This window comes from Capsicum annuum, chromosome 7, assembly GCF_002878395.1.
Source record: "Capsicum annuum cultivar UCD-10X-F1 chromosome 7, UCD10Xv1.1, whole genome shotgun sequence".
NCBI classification, from domain to species: domain Eukaryota; kingdom Viridiplantae; phylum Streptophyta; class Magnoliopsida; order Solanales; family Solanaceae; genus Capsicum; species Capsicum annuum.
Genome location: NC_061117.1, coordinates 163,090,614 through 163,099,889, shown reverse-complemented (window position 1 = coordinate 163,099,889; position 9,276 = coordinate 163,090,614). Strand labels below are relative to the sequence as shown.

General features: G+C 35.0%; 1 long non-coding RNA gene across 4 annotated transcripts in view; it reads left to right on the top strand.

Annotated features, from left to right (window-relative positions):
- Positions 1 to 7,902, top strand: part of LOC107878142 — an 18,464-nt gene extending 10,562 nt beyond the window's left edge. For all 4 annotated transcript variants that reach the window (XR_001676745.2, XR_001676744.2, XR_001676746.2 and 1 more), the window contains 2 exons: positions 1,411 to 1,510; positions 7,600 to 7,902. This is a non-coding gene — a long non-coding RNA (uncharacterized LOC107878142). The remainder of the gene's footprint in view (positions 1 to 1,410; positions 1,511 to 7,599) is intronic.
- The last annotated feature ends 1,374 nt before the right edge of the window (positions 7,903 to 9,276 follow it).

The following is a 9,276-nucleotide window of genomic DNA, read 5'->3' as shown; positions in this document are numbered from 1 at the left end:
GGTGGAGGACGGCCACATTAAGAATAGATGGCAGTCGTACTTTCATAGGCTCTTGAATGACGAAGGGGATAGAGCTATTGTGTTAGGGGAGCTGGAGCACTCAGAGGAGTGTCGGGATTTTAGCTATTGTAGACGTTTTAAGGTAGAAGAGGTTAGACAGGCTGTTCGCAGAATGCGAAGGGGTAGGGCGATTACCTATTTCAATGGTAAACAATTAGTATTATCATAAGGGATTCATTATCTTCTTGAGTACCTATTTCAATGCTTTCTCATTTGTCTATGTTGTTTATTCCTTTTATATGATTTTAGCACAGTAGAATGAACACCTAAAGATACATCAGTTATGTAGTTTTTGTAGATTGAAAAAAACCATTTATAGTTCTTAACTCAGTGTACAGTTACATGAAAGTTTTAGTATAAAATGAGTAACTAATAACTCAAAGTAGCAGTAGTATTAACAAAAATATTTTCCTAATAATTAAATTTAGTTACGATTTCTTATTAGAAGGAATTGAGCGACTCTCAAAAATAACATAAAGGATATTATAGCGTAGCATTATTACAGCTCTCTAATTCCACATTACACTTTGAACATACCTGAATTAGTAATCTCATTCACCAAATAATTCTTATTCTCTCTCCACCTAAAGGGTTTGAACATAAAAAGCTCCATCATCTTCTCGGCTACCTATTCGTGAGCTTTCTTATTTGTCTCTATTGCATATTTCTTTTATCCGATTTTGGCACGATAGAATAAAAACCCGAGGACACATCAATTAAGTAATTTATGCTGATTGAAAAATAAAACTTTAAAGCTTCCCTATTTGAAAAAATAATAGAGAATTTTGTTACTCTTTTGCTGCCACATATGTGCATTTCAACTCCAGCAACCTGCTCCTTCAACATAAAAAATGAACCATCATATCTCTTAAAATGAAAAATTGAGAAAAAATCAGTTTAAAAGTGAAAGTTATTGTTACCTGCTTAGTCCCCTTTTCAAAAAAAAATTGAAGACTACTCTATATGAAAATAGTGAGCTTTTAGCTTCGGCTAAAACGACCTTGTATTTTGGATGTAATTGATGAAGTGTTATCTTCACCTACTTTTAGATTTACCTTGCAAAATCCGTTGAACCTTAGTAGAGGAATATAAAATGTACACGGGACATAGTTATCTGTACAATGAAAGGGAAGGAAAAGAAATAAAACTCTATCAACCATTCCTCTATTTGTATTAATTCATTGATGATTGTCATTTCGATTCTCTAAAACATCTCTGATCAAATTTTCTCTTTGAATCTGGAACACAAATTTGAAAGGCATGGTGAAAATGAGCCATGTGTTAATGTTTTATGAAGTTATAATACAAGTTGTATTATATGAACTCACCAAAGAATTTTCTCCCATGCAGATTAGTGGCTCTCTACCATGTTGATCTTGATTTCCCTGTATATTAGTGGCTCTCTACAATACTGGTCTTGTTATATCCGACTTTTCCCTTTGAACCATCGGTAAATATTCAACCATTTCTTAAATTTTATGTTTTTTATGAAAAAGTCTTTAGAGCAAAGAGCAAATAAAATACTCATTTTGATTAATAAGAAGCAAATCACATGAAAAAATTATTAGCAAACTGCCCAACATGATGAGAACAAAAGATCAAAAGACAATTGAAAATTTTATTTATTAATTTCTTAAATTAAATTATAAAAAATCTTTTTGTACGCTAAAATTTTTACTTTATTTGTTATTCTTTCTTTATCACCGTAGGTTAAAATCTTTAATCCTTTCCTACTTGTCACTCGTGAATGAGCAACATAGAATTTTCCATGTGTAAATACTGATTTCTTAAAAAATAACCCAACATAAGACAATGATTGTCCTTGACTATTATTGATGGTCATAAAAATGAGACAACGATGGAAAATTGTCTTCGCTAAAACTTAAAAGATATTCTCGCTTCAAATGGTGTCAAACTCATTCTTGGGATAAACACCTTTTCACCTGTCATTTATCTTGATAAAATCTTAGCTTCTATAATTCGATTTTCAAGTCTTGTGATGATCAGCCTCGTCCCATTATATGATCCTGATGATTGATCTTTGTTTCTCAATAACATTACCGGTACACCTACCCTTAATGTGATTGAGTGATTTTGAATTCAAAAATTTACTATTATTTAGGAATTTTGGTATGTGTACATGCTCCAATGTCGTAAAAGAATGATCAGACATACAAACTGTATCAGAACTTAGATATGTCTTCTTAAGTAATACTATAAAAATATTGATCAACTCCCCCATGTCTAGAGTCAGAGCAAAAATTGCTCTTTGCTGGAGGTAATCTATGTCACTGGAATGATGGTAGAAATTAATATATGTACTCTCTACAATTATCGATATTGGATCGACACAATCCTTAATGAGAAGATCATCAGGGATTTTGAATAGTCTCAATGCCATCAATGGAGCTTTCAATGTTTCCATCAACGATTGTCAAAATCCAATTAGCAAAGTTTCTTAACTCTTCCAAATGTCTGCCTAACTGATTCCCTTGCAATATCATATTCTTTGTTAGCTTACAAACTTTACAGTGGCTCCATAAAGCTGAAGAATTTAAAGTGGCATTAACAATATTTTTTCTAGTTCCTTTGGTTATGACGGGCAAAATCTATCTGAAGTCACCACCTAGAACAATTTTTTTCCTCCAAAATATTTATCCAAACTGGATGTGTTTTTAAACCTAAGAATATCTCTGAGAGTCTGATCAAGAGTTTTAAGACGGTCTCTATGCATTATCGACCTCATTCCAAATAATTAACTTTATCTTGACAATCAAATTTAATTAAATTTGCTAGAGGACTACCTTGCTTTATATTGCATGTTGCATCTTCAGTTGGATTGAGAGGAGTTGCAAATCTCGAATGAGTTATTCAACCACTCGGAGACAAAAGAGATGCAATTCCACTTGATGCAACAGTTAACATAATATCTCCTCTAGATCATATGTCAGAAGACAAATTTCTCCAAATGAAAGTCTTGTCAGTTCCTCCATGACCATATAAAAAGAACACTCCACCTTTGTCTTCATCCACTGCTGTCATTATTTTGTCATACACCAAATTTTATTCAGTTGTCAAATTCGGTACTGATTGTTGGTGTTCAACCAACAAAGAATGCATATTATAATGTGGGTCATCAAAGATTAATCTATTTCTATTGTCCACTTGTTACTCGTTGTAAATAGGTCTTAGCATAGTCAAAAAATCCTGAAATTTTTTTTCACAACCTTTTAAATTTTTTTCAATCTTTGCAAACAATGATTTCTTAATTCATCATTTATCATCTCTGCCTCTAAAAGAATAAAAATATCATAATAATAATAATATAAAAATATAATATCGACCTACATACAAAATGTTAGTTATTCTTAACTATAAATTCGTACTTGGATCATATGGCAATACTCTTTCTTCTTGGAGGATATCTTCTTATAATAATTTTCATGTTAATTGCCAAATATATTCTGATCATGACATTGAACTAGACATTGGAAATAGTTGTCTAAGATACTGTAATGCCGCAAGTCTGTAAGATTTAGATCCACCAAAAAGATAAGCCATTAAATTAGCTTTTCAATGCCACTAGTCTTGCTGTAATCCAATATCGTAGTAAAAGGTTGTGGAAAATCTTCTAAGGCACAGTCAAACTGCCAGTGACAATGACTCTGGCAATGACCCATTTTCAGACAAAACGAGTCATAGTCTAGACTTGTTGCCATGACATTAAGTAACCAAGAAATTAGTCCAATGGAAACGAGTCTAGCACAGACTCGTTGTTAGACATAATCAGTCGTTATGTGTGGACCCATTGTCACAACAGTAAGGAACCAAGAACTTAGCCCCTTGGAAGCGAGTCTCATGATGACTCGTTATCAAACCTAATGAGTCATCAGGTGAGGAGTTGTTGTCATATAAAAAGGTCCCAAACCTTAGGTCCTTATGTCACGACTCAGGCCATGACTCGTTACCAGACATAACGAGTCGTTACTCGAGCCGTGATGACTGTTTCCCAAAATTTCCTGAACATTTTAAGAAGGATTTTTTGGTCTTTTCCCATACCTTAAACCTACATTGTTTGGGTACTCTTAGATCAGTTATTGGGAATTAATATTACCCTAACACCTCATAAACTCAAAATCAATTGACACTTAGCAAAAAGGGGTGATTTTCTCTCCTCAAATAGCAAAGTAGGGTTCCTCAACTGCAGGCACAACTTTCAAGGATTTCTCCAAGTCTTCCACCTCCAGGTATGTGAGATTTCATCAATGGGTTCCTTTCACCCATTGAGTCCCTAAGATGTTTTCAAACTCTCAAGTTTAAATTACCATTTTGACTAAGGTTCCGTGATAATTATGAGTTTTTGTTGAATTTTGATTTAATCCTTGAGTCCATCCATGAGTATGTGTTTTTCAATAAGATTTGTATCTTCTCATACTAATCCTCGTGATCTTCTTATTATTGATAAATTATTGAGTTTGGGTTTTATTTTATAAAATTCTCTATTATGATTAGTTTTAAATTATTATCATGTTCAGTTGCATTAGACAGAGTTGGTGGGTGAACACCCAATACTTAGGATTTCAAGCATGTATCAATTGACATGTTTGGAGAACTTTAGATTATGTATATGTTGCTATTTTAAAGAATACTACTATATTGAGCATATATATCAGTTTTCAGTGTCGTTCAATTGGGAGTGGTACTTAGCACTAAGTGAACGCAGAGATGAAGACTCACCCATCAGTTAGAATCGAGACCTTTAGTAGAAGTCTCTAAGTTTCAGAACTATGGTGCCACCATAGGTTATTGACATGAACCAAACCAGGGCCTTTTCATAATGAGCAACTCAAGTCCAACAAGGATAAAAGACCAATCCTGATACCCAATCCAACCAACCAACATATACCTTGTGTCGGATAAATTTTGAATATACACCAAGATAGAGTAATTTTTAATGTAATGACTTTGGTACAAGTATATATTGAGACCAACCCAACCAAGTCAAACCGTCTAAACCAAACCAACAACCATAACATAATCATTCCATTCCATAACGTACCCAAATCCACAGTTTGTCCATACAAAGCCTCTAAAACAAACCAAGAATGTCGAGTTGGTACATACCCCCGACCATAGCCAAAATCATATCCAAGTCTAATCCAATAAAGACATAAGAAACTAAAAGCAAGAAATGAAGCCTTCCGAAGTATGAAAGCTCACCACTTCAAGTCAGCACAAGCTGTCCTGATTCCAAGTCATTGAGATGGAGGTGTGATAGTATGACCAGTCCCTGCATCGCGTAGGGATACAACATCCAAAGACGGTTAGCGGTTGGAGCGCTAGCATGTAACTCAAGAATAAGGATAACTCCGGAACCACAAGAATCCTTAGTTAGAATGATATAATTCCAACAGTTCAAAACCAATCAACCAATGCACATAACCAATGCAAAACATATATATACCATTCTGGGATAGAGAATAAGATTAGCATGAACTTTGTAAACATTAACTGAGGTATGTAGCATAACCATCATATAACAAGGCATCCACGGTTCATATGGGCCCAGCTCTCCCCCAAATAAAAGGGCCCAGTACGTGTAGCTGCACAAACCAGAGAATATCCAAAATCGTATATGCCTATATGGGGGACTCAAATCTCTTGACCTAATCAAGGTGACTTGAGCACGAATACATGTATTAACGGGGACTTGAACATCCCATTTTTGGGGACTCAAACCACCCGATCATAAAGACACCCGAACCGGTTAGCCCAGTTTCCAGTGTTATTCCTTTGGACTCCACTTTCACGGCCCAGCTACACATCCTGCTTTAAATCCCAAATTAAAACCATTCATTACACATACACAACCATTACACCACTTACTTACCAAGGCATACCATTGGTATCGTCATACCAACACCACTTGCAAACGTACCACATGCCAATACCATAATTAATCAACTATTTATTTGGGACTCAAACCCATTGCCTAACAAAGGCATTAGTTCAATTTAATGTGTTGGGACTCAAACCTATTTAACCAATTAAACCACCAAGGATACAATTCGAATAAATGTATAGCCAACAAGGCCTTCACAAAGCCAATTACCAATGATTCACAATCTTTAGGCCAATGCCTTAGTCCAAAACACAATGCAATATATGACAAGTTTGTTCTCTTAGACAATTCACAAACACATTGAGGGCATACCATTACCAAGACCAAAACCAAAGTAAAAATGATCAAGTTTAGGGTCAACCATGACCCAATTATTAAATCATAACTATCGAGGACCCACATACGCAAAGCCATCATTAAAATATGTATATTCACAATTTAAACCAAGAGTAAACAATACCCAATAATATGCAACAAAACCCTTAACATTGGTTTTCAAAATCACCATTAATAATTCATAAATAAAGCTTTAAACACATAATTTGCATGAACTAACAATGAGGGAAGTGTCACATGCCTTATTCATGAAGATTCACGGAAAGAATTTTGACTCTTGAGCCTCTAGATGAACACCTTGTAGAAACCCTAGCCCAATATTCAAGAGAAAGTTTAGAAAGGATTTTGAGAGTTTTTTGATCCTTCAAAGTGTGTTATTAGAGGCCACAAAGTGTTATAATATATGGGTTCTTAAGGGTTTAGGGATGAGAAATGTCCAGAATACCCTCAGCTTAAAAGTTGAAAAATATGCGCAAGAGGGTATGACTTGTCCCCCTAACTCGTACACACAACATACGAGTGGTACCCACCACTCGTACCCTAGACAAAAAGTTGGACTCCAATCCTGTCCAACATACGATTTCATAGATCAACTAGTATCCACAACATTTGATTAGTACCCTAGAACCGTACCCTAGGCAGCCTACCAAGGGCTTGACATACTAAGCAATAAACGAGTGGATCTCCTATCTTGTACCATCAAACTACAATACAATCCTTATGATGTCCATTCATACTTTGTACAGAAAACAACCAAAACCATACTGAGTAACATGCGACCAAGACCCCTAAACTGTACCCATATCATACTATAAGTAAAGATGAGTCGTATGATGATCAGAAAGATCAAACTCAGAAAATTTCTAAGGGTCAAAATCCAAGGTGTTTCAGTTATAAAGGGTGACCCGCTAGTTAGGACTGACACCCTAATCCTTTGGGACATCAATTTAGTCAATCCACGCCAGCCAGTGTTGGCACCCTTGATAAGGTACTAGCACTCTTTCAATTGGGGTTACAGGTTGGACCCAGTTTGCTCAGATTGGGGTAAATCAATTATTGTTAGCTCCCACAGTCCTCAATTTATGTTCAGCTTATGTTTCAGTACAGATATGTATGACCTTGTATTCAGTTATTCAAATATTCAATTTTACACAGTACATGTATAAACTTAGTCTTGCATTCAGCTTATCATGTTTCATGCATTCATGTTCAGATCGACTAGTTGGTTTCTCATATCACATACTCAGTGCATTCAAAGTACTGATCGCATACTTCTTGCGTTGTATTATCTCATAATATAGGTTCGGACACTCAGTACCCAGATCATACTTATCACGTTCTGCGCCACATCCAACAACAGTTTTGGTGAGTCTCATCATTCAAGGACTAGTTATCAGTGTTTATTTTCCGCTTTCTTTTAGTTACAGTTAGTTGGAGTTGTTAGGGGCTTGTCCCAACAACTCACTATGATTTAGAGGCTTTCAGACAGATATTTAGATTTTCAAAATGTTGGTTTGCCAGACAGTTTTATTTCTAGTTTTTAGTTGATATTCAGCATTTCACTATTTTATTTCCATCAGTTATTTCAGTTTAGCTTCCTCCCAGTATTTTGTTACTTTTTTAGTATTCTTAGAGTTATGTTAGACCATGGGTTAGCTTGGGGTCACTTGTGACTCTAAGCACCGTGTAACTACTAGGGGGCAGTCTCTGATCGTGATAAACTTGGTATTAGAGTTGCAGGTTTAAAGTGTCCTAGGGTGTTTGAAAGTTGCATTAAGTAGAGTCTTGTTCATAGGTGTGAAGCATGCCACACTTATGGGCGAGAGGCTACGAAATATTTTAGGAAGGTATCACTTCTTTCATAATTCATGCCCTACGATAGAGTGTGAAATCTATTATAATTCTTATTCTAACTCGTCCTCTACCCGTTTACGTAAAATGCCTCCAAAGAAAACTAATGGAAGAAGAAACGGGAACCAACAAGCACCACCGCCAGTTCTTAAAGACCCTCTGAATGAAATGGTCTATGCTGAGTTCAGGGCTGCTTTCACAGCATTAGCCCAATCTATGACTACTTAGAATAATCAGCAAGTAGTAGTGAATACGACAGCTCTTATGCTTCATTTTCGAAAATAGTTAAAAACATTCCATAACTTCGTGGCAACAAAAAGAGAAGTCTATTTGATTTATTTTGAAAAAGTAATTTAGAGTCGCCACTTAATTTAAGAAAAATTAAAAAACCATTAAAAAAGTGATTTTGAAAGAAAACCTTTTAAAAATAACCAGAGTCTAGGTAAGGGTTCACAAGTAAATTCGAAAGAAGGTGTTAGGCACTTTCGAAAATCCACAAAGTGTGGTTCCCAACGGATCAAAACTTTGGCTAATTCTTAAAAAAAATCTTAAGTTACTTGAAAAAAGTCTTATTTTAAAAATCTTGAATTTATTCAAAAATCTTATTTAAAAATGAATATCATTATTATAAAGGCAAGAGCAAGAGTTGACACTATCATGAGCAAGAGTTGACACTATCACATTATAAAGGCAAGACTTACAACTTTCGAACAATGAACTACGTTTTATGGGCAAGAGTTGACACTACTACATTGTAGAGGCAAGACGTATAACTTTCAAACAACAAGTTATGTTTCATGGGCAAGAGTCAATATTACCACATTGTATTTTGATTTATGAGATGTTTTATAACTCTTATCTTAGAGGAAAGACTTAGCTCAGGGACTTTCAAACAACAAATTATATCCCACGGCAAGAGTTGACTCTACCATGTTATGTTTTCATTTATGATATTTTCTACAACTATTGCCTTAGAGGCATAACTTAGCTCAAGGACTTTCAAACAATAAGTTATGTTTCATGGGCAAGAGTCGATACTACCACATTTTATTTTGATTTATGAGATGTTCTACAACTATTGTCTTAGAGGCAAGAGTTAGCTCAAGGACTTTCAAACAACAAATTAT